The 22,019-nt window shown below is 42.5% G+C and overlaps 1 protein-coding gene across 1 annotated transcript in view; it reads left to right on the top strand.

Annotated features, from left to right (window-relative positions):
- The window catches only part of LOC144769317 (teneurin-2-like), an 853,614-nt gene that overhangs the window by 758,429 nt on the left and 73,166 nt on the right, over nucleotides 1-22,019 (top strand). The gene's annotated exons all lie outside the window — the stretch shown is intronic.

The raw sequence follows: 22,019 nt of genomic DNA, 5'->3' as shown, positions 1-22,019 counted from the left end.
AATGGTACCTTGTAAAAAGTGGTAAAGACCTTTAATGAAAGATAATTAGGGAGGATTTCCCTTAATAATAGTGACAGGGTTTATAGATGAAGGAATGTCAAGAGAATAATTCCTCTCTTATTATAATTAATTTTGTTATAGAATGTTGAAAAGGCTAGTTAAATGAGGATTTCATGCTAAAACCCCTTTTTTTATGTATAAGTTGTAAAACAATAACAACTTGCGGATGAAATGCGAAATAATAAAAGGTAGCGATGAAGAGCCGCGTTGGAGTGCGCAGCTTGCATCGATGGAAAGAGGTGTAAAACAGGAGTTAAACAAAGACATTAGGTAAGCTCATTATGGCATGAGGAAGTAGAACAAGGATGAAACTGAAGAATACTCGTTTACACAAAAAAACTAAATATTAAGGTTTGATGAAACATCTAAAAATCTTGAAATATATTCAAACATTAGAAATAGGTATAATCTGAAAGAAAAGGCAGGTTGATCTGGTCAGTCATGCAAGGATGGGACTAGGGAAGGGGGTGTAGGGAGATCTCTGTAAATTGTAGATCTGTATAAAGGCAGTAGGAAGGGGGGAGTGGGGTTAAGCGACACTCAAGCCAACATCAAAATAGAGATAAAAATGAATAATGGAAATTAAGGAAAATGAACTTATCTGCTTGGATTCGCATTTAAAATAGGCAGATTTTTGATGGCCCATGCTTTTCATGTGTTGCTATTGTTCTATTCTGGAACCTTTTAATATTGTGATGTAAGCGGCTGCTTGGACTGCATTAATGGAATAATGCATAATGTCAGCCTCCGTTCTTGTAATGAAATCCAGCCTAATGGTCAAGTCGTATTTTAAATTACTATTTTATAGATGCCATTTTTAGAAAGTTTACCATTTTTATATAAGCCAAAGGTGCCTTTCTACAAGTGTTTTTATGGTCACCTGACTGTTCATGCCTCTCCTGTGGTGTAATTTATAAAGCTCCCAGAATAAAGACAAAGTTCTTTGGTGTGTGTATATTGGTGGGGTGATTCTTACTGACAGGATGACTGGGGAGGAGCTGTGCTCCTAACCTGATTATGCTTCAAATGGGCCTGCCCAGGCCTACACAGAAGAACCTGACTCCAGGTCTGCCACTGCCTTTCTTTCACTGGCCATTTGGAAGCCAATCCCGGAGGAAACAGACTTTTTAATTTTGAAATTATCAGAATCTCAAACATCAAAATTTGATAGCCCCAAATCTAACTAGGGGGCCGATTAGGATCGCGGTTTTCCCGCATCCTCCGGGCCGGCGGAAGCCACCGCCGGCCCGGAGGATGCGGGTAAACCGCTGGGGAGGCACAAAAGAACCACCGCCAAATTAGGATGGCGGTGGGTCTCAAAATCGGTCCGCAGCTTTTCTGCCACGGTCGCCTTCCGACCGCGGCGGAAAAACTCTAACATGGCTGGCGGTGTCTATCAGACACCGCCAGCCATATTAGGATGGGGGTCAACAGATGCCTTTCCGCGGCGGATTCTCCGCCGTGGAAAGGCATACGGTGATTTCTTTGGGGGCCCGTTGCGTGGGGGTGGTGGGTGTACATGGGTGGTCCCCCTGCATTTGCGTGCACGAAGCGGCAGGCACCGCGCGGTGCCTGCCGCTTTGTGCATGCAAATGCACTGTTGTCATTTTTTACATTGCGGCGGGTGCTGCTTCAAGCAGCACCCGCCGCAATGTAAAAAATACAGGATGTGACCGCCAGGGTGGCGGTCACATCCTAATTGCCATGGAGGGACCGCCGCTGCCCATGTGGACGGTCCCTCATACTCTGTGGTGGAGGGTTGAGCCCAGAAGTGAGAATGGAGGGTGTTAAGAAACATAGCACGGTCTACCAATAGTTACTTCATTAACAAAACAATCAGACGTCCATAGTATTAATTCAATGGAATCCTTCTCAACACTAAATTCCAGCAACTGGGAGAATCTCAGCCATGCGCCAAAACTGAGAACCAACAGGGCAAACAGGACCAAACAGATGGTCTTGGGACACAGGACCAACCACTAATCGAACAGTCAGAAATGGTCTACTTTTCGCATGAAGAAAGCCTATTAAAGTCCAATCACCCTATGGAGCCACTTCCGACCTTCTTGCAAGGAGAAGGGAGGCAGGTTAATGACACAACAGTGACTCAAACCCGTTCTTGGTTTGAAATAGCAGTTCAGTGATGCAGACTGAATTTACCTTTGGGAGTAACAACCCTAAATACATGGGCCCTGAAGTTCCAGGTCAAATATCTAGCTGTGTCCCACCGGACACGCGCGGTGCCCTTCTGTCAAACATGGACCATGTCAACGGCAATCCGCTATCAAGCAGATAAACAGGAACTTTAGGTGGGCCTTCTGACGGGGGAAAATATACAGTTTCAAGCCAATTGCAAGCCTACTCATGGTATTCAAGAATGTCTACAGAGAGTCTACAGCGCAACACAAGGAAGGATAAAACCAGCCTATTGGGAGATGTGGAACAAGTCAGGGGGATTTTAAAAAGATTTAAATCAGAGGGGGCAGCAGACCAAATAGATGTAGTCTATTGGGCACACTATTTAACCCTAATGTTTAATGATCTTTATCGCTCAAATTGGCTACCAGATTCTTGGGAAGGCAATATCTTCCATTCTATTTTTTTAAATGCAATTCTTGCATCACCTCTTAATTATAAGATCATAGCACTAATCGATGTTGAGGCGAAACTCTACACATCCTGTCTACTTCATAATTTAAAATCATGGGTAGAAGAAATACAAATAATACCACAATTTTAGACAGGATTTAGGGCAGGTAAGGGGACATTCACAAATCTAACAGCTTTAACCCTCCTAGCAGAGACGCCCAAACTTTAAAAACAAGGCTATTCACGTGCTTCATAGACCTAAAGTCTGCTTTTGATCGAGTACCCAGAGGTTGACTATGGAGAAAACTTGAATTTTGCAGTCTGCCGAAAGATCTTTTAAGGGCGATCATTGAACCATAGGAACTTGAGCGCAAGTCACGATAGGAGATTGCAGTAAAGTAACAAGCTAAATTGCCACAAAGAATGGCCTTAAACAAGGATGCGATTTGGCTCCAAGCCTATTTAATTTATATCTCGCAGACTTTGTTGAAGCTCTGGATTTGGACAACAGCCATTCCCCAATCCTTACTTCAGAGAAGTTGGGCTGTCTCCAGTATGCAGACAATATAGTTTTATTAAGCACAAAACCAAGGGGCTTGCAACGGAGCATGGACGCAATAAAAAAAGATATGGTCAAGCAAGGGCTGGAATTAAATCTGAGCAAAACAAAAGTGATTCGGCTGGTTCATTTTACATTTAAGTCTCACTCCTGCTTTTTAGAGTGAAAAAATCTGGAAGAAGTTTGCTCATATAAATATCTGGGATTTATTGTGGACCAGCAAATGACTTGCAAACCCACTTAGCAGCCATCCAGGGCAAAGCAGAGTCGCAAATCTATGGGTTCAAAATATTAAAACAGAACCTGAGTTGCCAGTCATTATCCCATCTGCTCAAGGTGATATCAGCTCTGTTACTCCCAACATTGTCTTATGGCACAGAAATTATGTGGGGCGAGAAATAGCCATGCTTACCATGACACAAACGAAAGTCTACAGACCGGATTTTAATATCCCAAAGTCAACTTCACCAGCCCAACTTCATGTAGGGTTTGACCTAAAAAATCTAGCATGCCAGTGTAAAATAGCATTTATATAACTATGCCGAAGATTGCGAGCTTCCGAAAAGGGATCCATTAATAATCTATGCTTGCTGAAAATTGAGGAACAGTAAACCTGCAATTTAAAAGGCTCTTGAGGAAGTCACCTAAACTAGGCAACTAAGGAGTTAGGCATTCAAGAAGCATGGGCAGCAAATATGGGAAAAGCACCATTTAATCAAGTACTAAATGAATAAACTTGAATTTCATCTATTATAATAGATAAGAATGCACTAGCGCAAAGGAGACATGGCTGGACTGTGATAAATTCTTACTTCAAATTACACCTCAGGGTTATTTGGCAGAGCATTTATCAATAGCCATAGAGTACAACTTCATGTTATTTTTTTTTGGTAACATGGAGTCAAAGGACTTCATTCCCTCCTGGAAAAGACAGGCGCAATATTTAACCTGAAGACTTTGTGGATTCGGACAAGAGCCATTATCCTACATCTTTTGCATATATCCAGTACTCCTGCCACAAAGGAAAAGCCTTTTGAAAGCAATATTCATAAACCTGGGAATACGCTTATGTAGGCAAGCTGTAATCACCTGGCTAAGTGGAACGTCAGTGCCCCAAGTAGGGGGGCAAAATGTTTAATGCCACTATTTAAAGAAATGTACAAAAAGAAGGAGTAAGGACGGACTCAGAACTGTCCTTCTCAGTTGCACAAGGCACCTGCACTATGAGTGGTGACACAATGATGGCCAATGAATTCTTGGCCTGTGCAGCAAATTGTTTATGTAGCATGTCCAGAGGTGGCTTTAATGGCACTAATAGTGTTGAGAACTCGTTCTAAATAATGTGTTACTCATTTTGAAGGTGTATGACCGAGTTCAACATTTTGCAATGGTTAAATTAGCTAGCCCAATATCTTTGAATCATGTTGATGGGTGACAACACCTAGAATACATTGCCCTAACCCTTGGTTTTGAGAATTTGTACCCATCTTGTTAACAAAGGTTTAATTTGTTGTGTGACCTCTAGAAAAGCACAAGGATAACAAATAATTACTACTATACCCACAATTACGCCCCCTTTTAGAATCATGAGATGTAAACATATTGTTGGAAGTCTCTGAAGGCAATTTATACTGATTGGTACTTTCGTAGTTTAGCGTGCTTTTATATTATTTTTGGTATTTTTTAACATAAAGTGATGCCTTGTAGAAAATTCAAATAGCCATTATATTTATGGTTCTGCCCTCCTCTTGAACTCAGTTAAATGCCTTTATAATTGCTGCTGGTACCTGGAGGCATATGATGGAATTATGGTATTTTATGTATTATGCACAAGTGTTTTATATTATTGAGACCTGCTTCTGGCCTCTGAAGGCCCTTTAAATTGATTTGGTAACTTTGTAGTTTTTATAGCGTGCTTTTATATTATTGTTGGTCTATTTTAACATGAAGGGTTGCCTTGTCAAAAATTAAATAGCCGCTATATTCACGGTTTTGCCCTCCTTTTAAACCCAGTAAAATGCAATTATAATTGCTGCTAGTACCTGGAGATATGCAATGAAATGATGGTATTTTATGTATCTATTAACAATTGGTTTGATGTTACTGAGGCCTCTTTAATAGACCTGTTCAATATAATTATGATTGTTACATCCGTTACTTTTGCCTTTTGTAAAGGATTTAAATAACCATATACAATAAATATTATCAGACATACCCAAGAGCACTGTGAACAGCATTTATAAAGTGACCTTAATATTTTACTATCAGATATTTCTTTCCTAAACATCTACTGTGAGTCATTTTCAAACCACAGAAAATGACACAGGTTTATATTACTTAAAAGGGGTTTCATTTATTTATTACTCTAGGCAAGTTTAACAAAGGTTGTTTTTTTCACTCTATTAAATGCTTTATTTGAGATTACATTATTTTCTATAGGAGTGAGCGGAATTCGCAGAATTTGAATCGGTGGAATTCCGCAAAGTTACCTAAAAACTAAGCTAGATTAGGCCAAGCTCTTGCAAACAGCAGCTATAGGAACATTGTGCTGCTCGCACTTTGATTTAGTGCAGGGACCATGCCCCAAGCCAGAGGGGGCAGGTACTCGAGTTGATTTCCCAAGTAAAGTGTTATATCACATAAACCGGGCCTGTAAATTAAATGCTACTAGTAAGACTGAGTAAACAAGCAAGGCTTGAGCCCTAAACCACCTGGACTGGACCACTGTACTATTGTAAACAAACAAAATGTCCAGGAAGACTATTCCACTCGCATTCAAAAGGGGACCCTAGACCAAAAATTCTAAGGTTCCAAGCTTTATTCAGCTTAATTTGGATTATTTTCATACATAAGACAGTTACATTTATTTATACATGTCTTGAAATGGAACACACATATTTAGAGAACACAGTATAACACAAAACTCATTTGGTGCAGTGTCAAACAAAACTCATCATGACATACAGCACAACATATTTGTGAAAAAACTAAAGAAAAGACATTTGTGTTGAAAAGTACATATGCAAATATGAAACCGCTCAACCAGTCCTTGATTTCAAAGAAAACACTCGGCGTACACTATCTCATAACCAGGCTGCTGCCTGCTGTCTTGCCTTTGATTTGAGCATAGGAGGTTACACAATATCAAGGTGTTGCCTAGATGGGGAACCACAATTTGGCTCATTCCTCATAGCACACACCCCATTAGAAATGCCAGTGCTCAAAGGTCAATACATTTCAAATCCCTAGTCATTTTGGATTCTCCTCAGGACTCCGACATGGTCACAAACACTACAAAAAAACAAATAAAAATAATGTAATATAATGACTGATCCAACCTTGTTTTAGACAACATCATGTAAAGGCCAATAAATATATCTTGAAAACAGTGTAGAATGAATGGTTGTGAATAATATTAATTCTCAATCGTCTGAGTGTGAAGGGCTACAAAAAGTAAGAAACAATAAAGACACCTTGTCAGACTCTAACTTGTGTCTCCGCCACTAAATTCTGCTGACTTCCTAAACAGAAAGTATTTTCCTACCTTCCAAGCTAGAGCAAGCGGGATATATTTCACATGGCAAGATATGAGATTCCAAGTGTCTAAACTACTCATTACCTTGAAGCTGTTTGGAAGCCACTAATTTCCATTTGTATGGCTTCGCCAACCTCAATGGAATGGAGTAATCAATCTCCCTGCGAACAGTGAAAAAACCTGCTATAATGACAATTGTATCACCCAGCCTTAGAGTGAAATTGGCGGGGATTACAAACACAATGTGGCAAGATGTAAAATCACAAAGTGCAGCCCACTCATTACCTTAAAGTTGTTTGAGAGTCACTGGATTTCATTGGTACGGCTTTGCCGACCTCACTGGCACAGATTAATTAATCCTCCCTGCAAACAATAAACAGAATGCTGTTACATCAATTGTGTCACCCGATCTCAAAGATAAGATGGCGGGAAGCACGGGCGCAAAGTCACTTGCCTAGATTTTAATCGCTCGAGAGAAGGAACACATATGAATCCATCACGCTAGGAATCTTTGCAATAGCCAGCGAGGGGCAGTTCTTTAAAACAGCTGACCACCTCGCCCGGCAGAGAAACACTGGAGACATCAATCCCAATGCATTATGGACCACATAGTTACAACAGCTGGAAGTGGGTTTTTTTCCCCTACAGTTTTGCTCTCTCCGAAAGCTCATTAAGGGCCAGATGTAGGTAATCCCATTTTACCGTCTCTAAAATACCGAATTTTACCGATTCGGTATTTTAGAATTGGTAAATGGGATGTAGGTAAAAATTCGGTATTAGCCTTTCAGAATTTACCGATTCGGTATTTACCGAATGGGTATTTACCGAATCGGTAATTCCCATTCAATCCTATGGGCCTCTTGGCCCATAGGAATGAATGGAAAATATCAATTTGGTAAATTCCGAATCGGTAAATTCCAATTCCGGAATTTCCGATTCGGTAAATTACAGACTCGTAGTTACCGAATCGGTCTTTTTTGGGCTCCTACATCACAAAAGCCCAATACTGGTCGGTAACGGCCGAAATTCGGTATTTTCGGCCGTTACCAACCGATATTTGCCTACCTACATCTGGCCCTAAGTCCTTTCAAGGCTGTATCAAATTTTATAATAAGAAAAACCTCTCTCTGGGCCAACAGAACTTCAGTGTGACCTCCTCTTTGGTTGTTCTTCTTTATGAGGGACAGACCCGTCCAAGTGAAATCATTGTGTGTAGGTTTCAGAGACACAAAGTGTTCCACCATAGCAGTCAGAATCTTATTTTTGAGGCAAGAGCGATGTTGCACTGTATGCTGGCGTACTTCTTGGCTGCTTTTACCAATGTAGGTCTTTCTACACGAACATGTGATGGCATACACCACGTTCTTAGATTTACAATTTGTAAACTCATTATAGCACCAATGTCTCTGTCCGTCAGTGAACAATGTCCCTACTTCAGTGGAGTTGCAGACTGAACACATTCCACACTTATGATGGCCTTATACGGGCTGAAGATTTAGCATTGTATATAAGGTAACTGGTTTCTTGGGAAATCCCGCTGAGTTAGTCACTTGTTGCCCAATATTCAGATTCTTTTTTAAGGCAAACAGTGGAAGCCCTGTGTCTGGTATAGTATTTTCAATTAAATGGCAATTACTGTGTATGATCTTTTTCACAGGGTGTGTGTGGGGTCCAAACGTGAACACGCACACAATGCGATCAGTTGGCCTCTTGGTTTTCTTCGTCAACAGATGTTCCCGAGGCAGATGTTCCCGAGGGGTGAACTATGCTCTTTTCGAAGAGTGTTTTAGCAGTTTTTTGGGGTATCCTCCTCTGTCCCTGAGTTTGTTAACCAGTACCTCAGCATGTTACTCAAAGTCCTCTCGTCTGGAACAATTACGCCTGATGCGTAAAATCTGCCCATAAGGCAAATTGTTCTTGAGATTCAAAGGATGGTAACTTTGGTAATGGAAGGCATTGTTTTTATCTGTAGATTTGGAATGTAGTGTGGTAATCAGCCCGCTTGGAGATGTTTTCACATTTACATCCAAAAATGAAAGACACCTGTTGCTGTGCGCCAGAACAAATTTTATATCCGGGCTATGGTTGTTGAGCCATGCGTGAAATTCTTTTTAGGGTTGCTTCAGGCCCCTCCCAGAGGCACCACATGTCATCAATATACCTATACCATTGTTTGATATAGGTAATGTAAGGGTTATTCTGGTATACACAAATGTCTTCATATTTAAACATATACAGCACAGCTATTTCCGGCGCAAAGGCACCACCCTTTTATTTGAACAAAAAAAAGTCAGCAAATTTTAGAAAATTGCGCTGTAAGGATTTTGCTGCCAATCTCAAGATAAAATCTGTGGGCACCTGGTGTGGTCTAGGTCTGGATTCCAGGAATGCCTCCATGGCATCAAGTCCGTCCTACTGAGGGATCTGAGTATATAAGGATGATACATCCTTTGTGACAAATATATATACTTGTGGATCAAAAGGGAACCCTTCAGTTTTGTTTATAAAATCCATGGTGTCACACAGATATGATGAAACCTCATGAAGAAATGGCTTTAAAAACACATCCACGTGTTTGGACACAGGTTCGAAGATGGAATCACACCCGGACACGAGCGGATTAGTTGCATCCATGTGCACCTTAGGAAGAAAATATAACACTGGAGTCCTTGGGTGCTTCTTTATTACGTACTTTGCTTCTCTGGGTCCTAAAATACCCTGGTCAGTGCTATCCGTGACTGAATTCAAAATCTCATGGGCAATCTCATTGGTGGGGTCCTGTGGAATACATTGATATCATACTGCATTCTCAACATGGCTTCTTCCCTCAATTAAATAAGCCTGCTGGGACCAGACGACCACTGCTCTGCCCATGTCGGCTGGTTAATGACTGCTGCTTGTTGATCCTTCAGTGACATGATGGCTTTTCTGTGGTCCTGTAAAAAATTTCTCTTGATATACACCTGCTTTCTTTCAAGTACATTAAGCGAGGACAACACAGCATGTTCAAGTGCTATGATATTTTTTGGTAAGCTGTGTGTCGGGGGAAAAGGTGGATTTATTACGTAGTCCACAACCTTCAGATGTCATTGTATCTTTCTTGTCCATAAAGAATGCTCTCAGGCGTATCTTTCGGAACAGTTCCAAGATTTCCATCTTAACCTTTGTGAAGTCCATGGGCACCTCAGGCACAAAGGTGAGCCACTTCACACTCAGACATTTGAGAATTATTATCCTTCATAACCAATTGATTCATTCTACACTGTTTTCAAGGTATATTTATTGGCCTTTACATGACATTGGCTCAAACAGTGTTGGGTCAGTCATTAGATTACCTTAATTTTATTTGTTTCTTGTAGTGTTTGCGACCATGTCCGAGTCCTGAGGAGAATCCCAAAACATTCGAAACGTGTTGACCTTTGAGCATGGGGCATTTCTAATGGGGTGTGCTATGAGGAATGAGCCAATTTATGTTTCCCCCGTCTAGGCAACATCTTGCTATTGTGTAACCCCCTAGACTCAAATCACAGGCAGAACAACAGGCAGCAGCCTAGTTACGAGATAGTGTCCGCCGAGTGTTCACTTTGAAATCTAGGACTGGTTGAGCTGTTTCCTGCTTCCATATGTACTTTTCAACGCAAATGTCTTTTGTAATGTTTTTTCACAAATATGTTGTGCTCTATGTCAAGATGAATTTTGTTTGACACTGCACTAAATGAGTTTTGTATTATATTGTGTTCTCTAAATACGGTTCCATTTCAAGACATGTATAAATAAATGTAACTGTCTATGTATCAAAATAATCCAAATTAAGCTGAATAAGGCTTGAGATCTTAGACTTTTTGGTTTAGGGTCCCCTTTTGAATGTGAGTGGAATAGTCTTTCTGGACATTTTGTTTGTTTCCACTAGTGGGACTGCAGCTCTTATTGTGCCACCCACTTAAGTAGCACCTTAAAACAAGCCACAGGTCTGCCATTGCAGCCTGAATGCAGTTTTAAACTCCCAATTTAACTTGGCAAAGTAATTTCCTTGCCAAGTCCTAAGCTCCTCTTTGATTATTTGTATATAAGGTAAAACCTGGGTAAGCCATAGGGCAGGGTGTTTTGTAATGAAATGGCTGGACATGTACTTTTAAGTTTTGTGTATTCTGGGTGTAAAAAAGCCCTACATTCTTTTTTCACCAATGCAAGGCCTACCTATCCCATAGGATAACATTGGGTTGCCTTATTTCATGTAATAAGTTCTAACATTTGAATGGAAAGAGGAAACATTTCATGTTTGAGAAATTGTATTTTAAAACGTGCTTGGTCAAGTCGCATACAATTATTAAAAAGTTACAATTTTGGAAATGCGACTTTTGCAAAGTTGTCATTTTCCTGCCCTCACCTTTTTGTGCCTCCAGCCTGTTCCTGGGTCACTCAGTTTATTTGTCATTTGGACTTAGTTTATTCCTCCCAGACTGCCACACAATAGAGGGATTAGGTGTGCCTGGTTGGGCCATCGCTGCATGATGGGGGTGGATCTGGGCACCGACCCACTTACAAGTGAATAGCCTGTTACCTGTCTTCACACGGGCAGACGCACGCTGTAGCGAGAACAGCTACCCTGCTCCTGATTGTATCCTTTATTTTTTACCACACTTGCGACGCTTGACTTTTAAATTGTGTGTTTTTTAAAAATCACAAAAAGTGAATCTACAATGCACTAACATGCTCTCCTGCATACCTTTGACACCCGGTTTTCCGCATTCTCCCCAGGCCACCACGGGAACTTTCCCGATTGTTGTGGAGGGAGGCGCAGCAGATTCCATCACTTCAGGGCTAGAGGTGAGGGGGCGAAGTGTCATTGGCTATTGGTAACCTCACCAGTAGCATAAATTCAGTTGCTACATGCTTTGCGCAGCGGGCATACCCGTGGCGCGCCGGCGGTGTGCCAAAGGCAAGCCCGTCTGCACCCGTCCGTGGCCGGTCGGGCCAGAGGCCACAACCCCCTGCCCATTTTTCCCTGTAACCTAGGAGCTATAGCCCCAACTCCCTCCTCAAACTGAGAGGAGCAACCCTCGCTATTTGCCAACATTCTTGGAACGTGGCAGATAAACACACCACCTGCACACACTGTGGATTCCATTTCCAACCTGCCTTAACTACCCAAAAAACCTAGCGAAGTTTGTACCTCCTAAATTGTAGTTCACTCCCCAAGCACACCACTGAAATTGCCATGCTCTTGGAAGAACTCAAACTGGATTCTCTATTCCTGACAGAGACCTGGCTCAATGCAGAGTCAGAACTGGATCTCATCTAGTTCCTCCCTCAGGGATATTATATACAACGAGAAGACCGTAAAGAGGGTAGAGGAGGAGGCCTAGCGGTAATCTATGAAGACTGTTATAGGTGCCGCACCTCCTCCAACCTGATACCAGGCTGTGAAAGTCTCACCTTTGCTATTGATTTTTCCCCCACACGTACCTTCTCTGGGTTACTCAGATATCGTCCATCCGGGGCCCTGGGACAAATTCTTAACACCCTCCCCCCTATCATAGCTGACATGGCATGTAGGCCATCTAATTTCACACTATTAGGGGATCTTAACATCAACTTCGATGATGTCTCGGATCACATCGCCATAGAAATTACCATGAGCCCCTCCGCATTACAACTTAAACAACTAGTGTCCAATCCCACCCACACCAAAGGTCACTTACTCAATCCTGTTTTTAGTAACTGTGCAGATCTTACAGTGGGAACCCCCTCCCCTCTCTTGTGGTCGGACCACTTCCTGATCCCTCTTTCCTGGAACACTTCTGACCCCCACTCCACCATCAACACAACCATTCGTAGGGAAGGGAACTGGTCTAAACTTCCCCTGGATTGCTGGTTGACGGCCCTTGAAGCCTCAAGACCACCCAACAACCCTAATCCCACTCTAGCAAACGAGGACTACAATAGCTGGATTTACAACTCCCTAGACTCCGTGCTCTCCATTAAATGCTCCGCAACAAAGCGCAGTGCAGCTACTGCACCCTGGTATTACTCCAGATTACGGGAAAGGAAACAATATTGTAAAAAATGAGTGCAGAAATGGCGACTGTATTATTACCCTTCCAGCAAAATTGCATACAGGGAGGCAATACAAACGTATAAAATTGAAATCAAAGCCTCACAATAGACTTTTTTTTAAGAAAAAATTAAAGCAGCTGCCTTCATGCCTAAAGAAATCTATTGAATCGCTAAAACCCTCCTTAAACCCCCTGAGAAGCCCCCGGGCCCCATTGACGCACAAACCCGCTGCAACAACCTTGCAGAGTACTTCTTCCAAAAAATACAAAATATTTACACCTCCTTTTCAACCATTCAGTTCGACACAACCTCCGCCAACTTCTCAAATGCAGCACCCCAACCTTCAGCCACCCTGGAATCCCTCCCCCCTCTTAATCCTTCATATTAGAATCCATTTCGCACCAGGTGAAATCTGGCTCCCCCCACGACCCGGCACCCCCACGCACCTTGCTGCCAGCTATTGGCAACATTCTTCCCACCATACGTGATGCCTCCATATCCTCCGGCATTGTCCCTCCCCCCTGGAAACGCACCATGGTTGAGGCCGTCTTGAAAAAACCTAACCTAGACCAAGATAACCCCAGTAATTATCGGCCAATCTCCCTGTTACCTTGGCTGAAATCTTGGAAACACATGTCAACACAGTACTGGTAGAGTTCCTGGAGAACAACCATTTGCTCGATATCTCCCAGACAGGATTCCGTCCCATGCATGGGACCGAAACCGCCCTTCTCCCGGTAACTGAAGAGGCCAGGAAGTTCCTAGATCAAGGAGGATCTGCAGCAATTATGCTCCTTGACTTAAGTGCCGCATTCGACACTGTAAACCAAAACATACTAACATACCAACTTACTTAGGAGTTTCAGTAAATGCCATCACCTGGTTTAAATCCTTCCTGGCAGAACACTCTTTCCAGGTTTTTGAGAGCAATATCACCTCCCCCAGCAAGCCATTGGGTTGCGGTGTACCTCAGGGCTCTTCCCTGAGCCCTATGCTATTTAACATATATATGAGCCCCCTAGCTGAGATTGTCCGTCCTTTCGGCATAAGAAACATCACTTATGCCGACGACACTCAGCTAGTGGTGGCCATTAACCAGCCAAACACCGCCCATATCAACCTGAGTGGATGCTTGGAGGAGGTGGCCAAATCGATGACACTCTCCTGTCTAAAGTTGAACGGAGACAAAACTGAGCTTATGCTCTTAGGTAACATCCCCAAGCTCACTATTACCTCACTGTGGCCCATCTGCCTCGGCCCGGCCCCAGCACCAAAGGACACAATCAAAAGCTTGGCATCTGGCTGGATAACTCCCTTAACTTTAACAATCAAGCAGCTGAACTTGCAGCCACCTGCTACGGTCTACTCGGGCTACTCCGAAAAGTTCTTTGCCTACTTCCATTCCAGGCAAAACAGATTATGGTCCAGGGTCTCATCTTATCACATCTGGACTTTGGAAATGCCCTCTATTTAAGAGCCGCTCAGTCCACCTTGCGCAAGCTCCAGGTCATCCAAAATTGCGCAGCCCGAACACTCCTTCAGATCCCCTGTCCACACCCAATCAAACCTGGATTAAAGAATCTCCATTGGCTCCGAGTTAGGGAAAAAATTCAATTCAAGGCCATGTGCATTGCCCACAGGGCCTTTAGAAAGACGGGCCCTGCCATTAATCAATCATTGATTATCCCCCACCCCGAATAGACAGCTTAGATCAGCATCTTCCTTCCTCGCCATAGTACCCAGGATAAAAAGAGCCAGATGTGGAGGCCGTTCCTTTTCTTATAACCTGGCCAAACTCTGGAACTCTCTCCTCCTCCATCTGTGGACAGAGCCCAATTTGCTCCCATTCTTTTAAAAACTCTGCTCGTCAATAAATCTGAATAGTCTGTAACTGTCCACCTGCACGCATTGTCTCTAGTGCTAGGACGCCTTAGGGTAGCTACCACGCTTAATAAATGGTCTTTTCATTTCATTTCATTTCACACAAAGGACTTGTCACCACTGCATTGTTCATGCAGCCAGCTTAGAGCCAGGGCTGAGAGGCAGGAAACATCAAGCACTTCAAAGGGAAATCTCTAGCATATTATCCTACTTCAAAGATTGCACCAGGTATAAAAATGAGCCCTCAGACCTACTCTTCAGTTCACTTTCTTGACCTGTGTAAGAACTCTCAGAGAGTAGCCTGCTGCTGTAGCTTGCTGTGCACTTCAGAAGAATTCTTAGCTGCACCTGGAATGGCCTGCCTTGAACCTTCAGAGGCCTGCCCTTCTGTTTGAGTCCTGTTGCACGTCTTGATCCAAAGACTAGTGTCTCCAAGGATAGTTGTCTGGCATCTTGATTAGAGTCTTGGGACAGAAAAGGCTCCAACCATCTTCAACCAACACCTGGACCCAGCCTGGGTGAGTCCTAACCCCCCAATTCGTGCCCCTCCATTCCTGGGCCATCGTGGTGGGATTAAAGGTGCCCAGCTTTCCAAAATCTAAAACTTGAGACTTAAAATATTTTTGGCTATAAACTGCTCTGAGAACTGAGAGGAGAGCAGGACCAAGCTGCTTGTCTATCTACCAGTGGTGGCTGGTCGGCTTGATTTTTATGGCAGATGCCACTATGTTCCATTTTGCAGAAGCAAATCCTGTTCAGCGGTCCTTAACCAAATGGCTATCCGTCTTCATGAAACTATCTTTGGCTGCAGCCTCATCCCGATGGACATTTAAAATCCCATAAAAGAGACTAAGTCCAAACATAAAAATCTTCACAGTAACTTCGCCCAGCAGATCCCCGAAGATAACACCTCTTCTTCGGTCTCCGCCTGCAGCCTTGCCAATCTGAAGTATACCTTCTTAGACAACTTTTTGTTCAAATTTCTTTTAAGTCCGAAGGTAAGCACTGACCAGGTCCATTCCTCCTCTTGGATCCGGCTCAAGATCCATTGCGTTTGGCCATATTTTTCATCTTTGTCCCAGTCTCGAACAACAATGTGCCTGTGGCTGGCACCTTAATACATTCAGCACTAGTTTTTACCTTAAAACTAACCAAAAATCTTTAACTCCGATTCTATTGATTGGATTTTTGTTGTTTTTGTGTCAAATAATTTAATAAAACGTACTCTATTTGTCTAAATTGGTGTTATATTTTTCTTGTGTTCCGTTTTCACTATATTGCTGTTTGTGTGTTGCATAAATATTCTGCAGATTTCCTCTAAGTTAAGCCTGACTGCTTTTGTGCCAGGCTACAAGACAGTTAGGGACAGGATAATTTAGGGAGTTTTGTAGTTCATTCTGATGGGGATTGTGGCTGTTGCTTGAGCAGGGTTGATACCCCACACAACCAGCAACCCCATTTCTCCCAAGAATTTATTGAATTCCATAAGATTTTCATCTGATGCACTTTACAATGCGTGGTTGATATGTTATTTCCAAAAATCAGGGTGGGGAGAAAGAAGCAGTGATTCATTCAGCTGCCATGCATAATAGTAATAAATCATGGGGGGAATGAACCACGTGTCATAAAATGCCAGGGTCTATGAGTGTTGTACAAAGGTCCTCATACACTCTAGCTAGGTGGTAGCGGTATATCTTAATTCTCCGCTTGAGGAAGTTAGGTGAGTGGTTTTATCACTGGGTCCTTTTCTGCTTGAATTTGCCGTTCTCCTTGCAACTTTCCTCCTCCTAGAGAGAGAGACTATCTGGTTCTGTGACCGTTGTGAATATTAGGTGAACATTCGCAGAAAAAAGTGTGAAGTTAAAAATACCTCCTTTTCTGTAAAAAGTATTTTATTGATCAGGGAGGGGTAATATTAAAACCAGTGACAGGTGCTGTAGTGGATGTGTAAGTGGTCCACTGCACCTATATAGTATTGATATCAGTGGCAAATTAGAGGGTTTTTATAGGCAATTTCCCCATAGCAGAGTATAGGACCTGAAAAGTCAATGTGGTGTAAGCAAAGAAATACATTTCCAACAAATCGGTATACATACTTTAAAAATCATCCTACAGCTCTACCGCTTAAGCACTAACCCACAACATTAATATTGATTAAGCCCAGTGAACAATTGTGAATGAATGTAACACTGTGTCCATGTTATAGATCGTCAATTTCTTTTTACAATAGTAAGCTCATGCTACAGGACCTCTAGAACACTGTCATTCAGGCATCAACAAATCCACATCTTGTTTGACTACATAGAGCAAAATTGTAAACAAGTCATGAACATGATGTAGCATCCATTTTAATCAATATTGTGTCAATGGCTAGATGATGTCTAGTTAGCATACGCTAAGAAAAACACACTTTAACATGTAGGTCATAACAATTGTTTCAATGACAATAGTTCCGTATTAACAGACACATTTGAAATAGAGTCTAAAATAATGTTAAAACACTCATTCTTTATTAATGCACAAAAGCTGCCTCATTTCTATGCATACATTGCTGTCTTTGAGTGGCAGAGGGTACATGACATTTTTTTAAATCTTATTAACTGCAAGGATGTTGCTTATCATGATATATGTTGCACAGGGTACTTCATGTGCACATTCCAGTGCTAAATGTGCGCCAGTGTTTGGCGATGCTAAACACCAGCACTTATTTATGACAGTTTAGTATATGGCTCATACACATATACTTAAACATAATAAAAGCAACAGGCCCAGCCCATATTTACACTATTAGGTCACTGTAATAATCAAACATTCACATTTGCAGTGTGTCTGATAGTATTTGGCAGTGATGGCAGGTACAATAAGACTAATGCCAACCATGGTGACCTTGTGAGCAGTGTTTCATTTGATCTGGTGGTTTCCGGTGCTCTACACTCAATTGTCAACACCAGTGCTTGTGATCATCTACCACAAGTTGGTAATGTCTGGCTTATTTAGAAATCAACCACAGCAACAGTTAATTATTAATTCAATATACATTGCAAATGACTATGGACTCCAACCCAAGCCATTCTTATAACTTTGGGAGCCTAAAATGTGTCCGAATTGTCACACCTGTAGGAGTGTGATGGTGAGTAGTTGTGTTGTTACTACCATTGGTCGCATAGCAGGGGCAATGTGTGGTGCAAGCTGCAATGGCCTCCTAAGGAGAGCCCTGGCACTTATTTTACAAACTAAGCACTTCTCCTGAGAAATACCTCAGACCCTGACATTTACATTGTTTTCAAATTACCTAGTGATAGATAGGTTTACCAGACTCTCACAAACGGCTTTATCAGCTAGAAGGTCAGAAATTCTGCACATTTGAAAAGATGACTAGAACCCAACCTCCCAAAGATGGGCTTATCAATAAGATTTTTGCATAGTACAATATTCTTCAGATCCAGTTTATATAGTACCAATACTTTATTGTTTGCCTAAAAGCAGTCTACTCACAATATATCCCTCTTTTTCTCTGACACCTACACCCAATATTCTATTTTGTTTTGCCTGGAAAGACCAGGTACATTCTAATTAAGGCTCCCTGTTTTCCATTTTTACTGCTTTTTACAGATAAATACAGACAGAAAACCATTTATTTCCTGAGCCTAATTTATTTTTAAATGTGGATAAAAACAGAAATTGGGTGCTTTTTGATTGATTCTAAATACACTTTGCCATGAATGCCAGGCCAATAGCTGTGTGGATTGATAGGTAAGGGGGTTAAACAAAAGGAATTTTAGTAAAGTGGCTTACACAGCAGTGTATAGGCACAAGGCTGATACAGAAATGTGCATACTTTCATATAAGTGCATTGATTTATCTTCTGCAGGTGTTCATATCCCCGACACCTGGAAGGCGTTCAAGCGTGACTGCATATTTATTGGTTAAATAAATGTAGAAATATACCAGTTTCAGCTTTATTTTTTTCACAATACCCATAATAAATATGGATAAATACAGATAAAGATGATAACAAAATAAATATGGATAAATACAGATGAAAATGCCCCAAAAATAAATACCATAAAACTGGAAGCCTTCATTCTAATACAGATGACCATATTGGATATTATACTATTAGCAAAACCATTACCCAACAATAAGCTCCCTGGCTTAGTTCTGTGCGAGTGCACCGTATAATGTGTGTTCGTACAGCAGGACAGTTATCATGATTTGCATCCTGCTCAGCTGGGTTGTCTCTGTTGTTCCCTACAAAACATATAAGGGATAAAGTATCCCCTGTCGTATATTATAAGGATATCGCAAGTCACTGAGGAGTTCCATCACCATACAGAGGAGCAAGACTTTCACCTCTGTTGTTGGGTCTGGCAGCAGCAGGCCCGGACTGGCCGTTGCGGGCACCGGGCAATCCCCCGGTCGGCCGCAAGGGTGGGGGCCGGTTTTGGCCCCTGGGGGCCGTTTTTGTTACAGAGCCGTTTTTGCAGCATAGCTGCAAAATCGGCCGTGTAACAAAATCGGCCGAAAAGCAGCCCTGGCAAAGCGCTCGGCCCCCCGAGGGGGGTCCGGCCGAGCACTTTGCCAGGGCCGGTTTTGGTTCCCAGTCCGGCCCTGGGCAGCAGGCATTGTGACATCAGAACTCGACTTATTTTCTTCTGGGTGCGGCACAAGTTGCTGATTATAAAGAAATTAGACACTGCCATTTATGCACACATTGCACAATTCCATATATTATAAAGAAATGAGAGGCTGCCATTTATACAGGAATCACAGAATCCCATCTATTATCTCCACTACTATGAAGAGGTTCTCTTTCCTAATCAAGAATGAACTGAGTTTGATAGAATTTGTCGATTATCAATCACTTGCTGTTAAGGGTGCGAGAGGTCAACACAAGATTAACATTCTGTCTACATTTTATTAAAAAGCAAGTATGTCTGTGAGTGCCATGCGTTGCCAAAGTAAACCGTGAAAATGTCATGTAAATATTGAAACATTCTGTCGGCCGTCTTTACAAGCACGTATCTGGAAGTGTTGCAGATTGATGTATGCAGCAGATAGCTGCGAATCCCAACCATATTGGAGGCAGAGATTAACTGCTGTAAAGTGTACTGCTTATTCAGCCATCTGATGAAATTTGATCACTAAACACTTTAAGAGGAATACATAAAACTGTTTTATGACAAGATGCTGTTATGAATTATTTTAGCTTTCCGTATGGTACTTTTGCTGACGCAGATAAAGAAGTCACATGGACAGGAGCGATTCAGAGGGAACATCAATTTGCTATTTTTCGTTCACGTTTTCTCATTGTTTTTTTCCTTTCATCTAAGAACAGTTCAAATGCAGTTTGCAGCTGTTGCGGTATACATTATTGAAGTGATTGGTGGAAATTAAATATTGTTTGTACGGGTTAGTAGCTTGAGTCTTTAAAAAACCCTCTCCACATTTCGCTAGGGGACGCTTCTTTGTCCGCATTAGGGCTTTAAAAACGCACCTGTTCTGCTGGGCCTTCGGAAACCAGAAATGTCTCCTAGATTCAGTCATTCGCTTTTACCGTCTCCTCTCCCTTCGAGCCCTCCGTCTCTGCCTAACAAAGATGTCCGCACTTCAACAGGCCCCACAAAGTGCGCACTTAGGCTCCGAAAGATGGCTTTGTTTCCTAAAGGGGGGATTATCCAGCTTTTTACTGCTCAGACAAGCCTTCATGAAGAGTCGTATGCAACTTGCTGCATCACTTTTACTTTGACTTTTTGGATAATTGATGCTGAAGTACACTTGTTTTTCGACCAGTTCTGAAATATGCATAGGCATAACGCGCTTACAACCTGCAAGGCGCTGCCTTCCCTGTAGCGGCTCCAAAAGAGAGAGACAACAGCGATTACCGTGGTTCAACCAAGGTGTAGCCATTTATTCACATAGACACAGTATCAGTGAGAAATTATATCCATAGTTAGGCGGATATTATTGTTAAGAGAATAGAGGACTACAGATCAGAAAACAGCTCAATTCCTGTACAAGCAACTCAACGATTGTCTCAGCTTCCCATTATAGTGCAACACTCAGGATGCAAAATAGACCCCTTTCCATTAACTATCAACCATGTCCTCAACGAAGGGCATCCAGCCCCCATCACACAGAGAGATGGACAATACCCACAATTCTGTAACAACACATACATCGGGGCACCTCCTCACACTCCGTCCCGGCACATGTCCCCAGGCAAATCCTCTCAGAATGTTCCAATCCAGGCATCCTGGGGTAGGACAGAAAGGTCCGTGATCACCAGCAGGTCAGTCCCCCCTTCCTGCCTGCCAGTGCCCACACAAATCAACACCCCTCCAAGTGGTCAGTTCAGTAAATCAGTTCAAACTTTTGGGTAGCCCCTTTTTCTGCTGCTGGAAATTTCGCTTCAAAACGATTCAAAATTTCGCAACAGGGCGATGAGGTCACTGGTGAGCTCGCCCGCCCCACCCGCTCTGAAATGCTCCTGTACTGGTCTCTAAGTCAATGCAATGCGACTGCTCAATGAAGAGCTTGCGCCCTGATGACAAAGCACTCTATCCCCCAAAATCCCACTCCTTGAGTGCTTCAACATATACTTCTTCCCCAATTCCCCACTGAGTACAACAGCAGGCGGACCACAGCAGCACCATACAACTGTTTGCCATGCCAGCACCTTAATTTGTACTAGCCGGCCATGCTAGCTGCATGGATGGATTCAATCTGTCCCTGTCAGTTGTCTAGCAAATCTCAGCTTCCTCCTCACAAACTAATTAATGCACCCCCACTCAACCGACTTTGTTTCAGTATAAATGTTCTCTTCTGTGCCCCTTTTGTGCCTTCATAGAGTACCTGGGGTTCCATATCCAACAGATAACCCCAGCACTGGCAGATTGCTCTGCCTCCATGAACCTGGCAACCATTCTTTAATTGCTGGTAAGAAACAGCCACTTCCTATCTAACTAAATGTATCCTGCAACTCGTGGCATGGACTCTTTGGCCAAGCTTACAGTAGGTAAACTCCCACTGATCGATGTTTCTAGGTGTTAGCTTACCACTCTTGGTAGAGACTTGGACAGACCCTGGTCACCACCTTATGTAATACCAATGGCAATAAACGTTTCAGGCCAGTCTGCCACAGACTCAGTACTAACACGATTGCTCCCCATACTAGATAACAGACAGCAAGATTGGTACATCCCTGGACGGACTTCTATACACCATGGCCCTTACCAGTTCCAAGCAAGGACACTCAATTAACCTTTGTAGCATGAAGCAAGGCCAATGATCATAGAAGGACAATTTGAGTCTACCCATTATCTCAGCAAGACTGTT

The sequence above is a fragment of the Lissotriton helveticus genome, chromosome 7 (assembly GCF_964261635.1).
Source record: "Lissotriton helveticus chromosome 7, aLisHel1.1, whole genome shotgun sequence".
Classification (NCBI taxonomy): domain Eukaryota; kingdom Metazoa; phylum Chordata; class Amphibia; order Caudata; family Salamandridae; genus Lissotriton; species Lissotriton helveticus.
The sequence above is the reverse complement of the archived record's forward strand: the minus strand, read 5'-3'. Positions and strand labels throughout refer to the sequence as shown.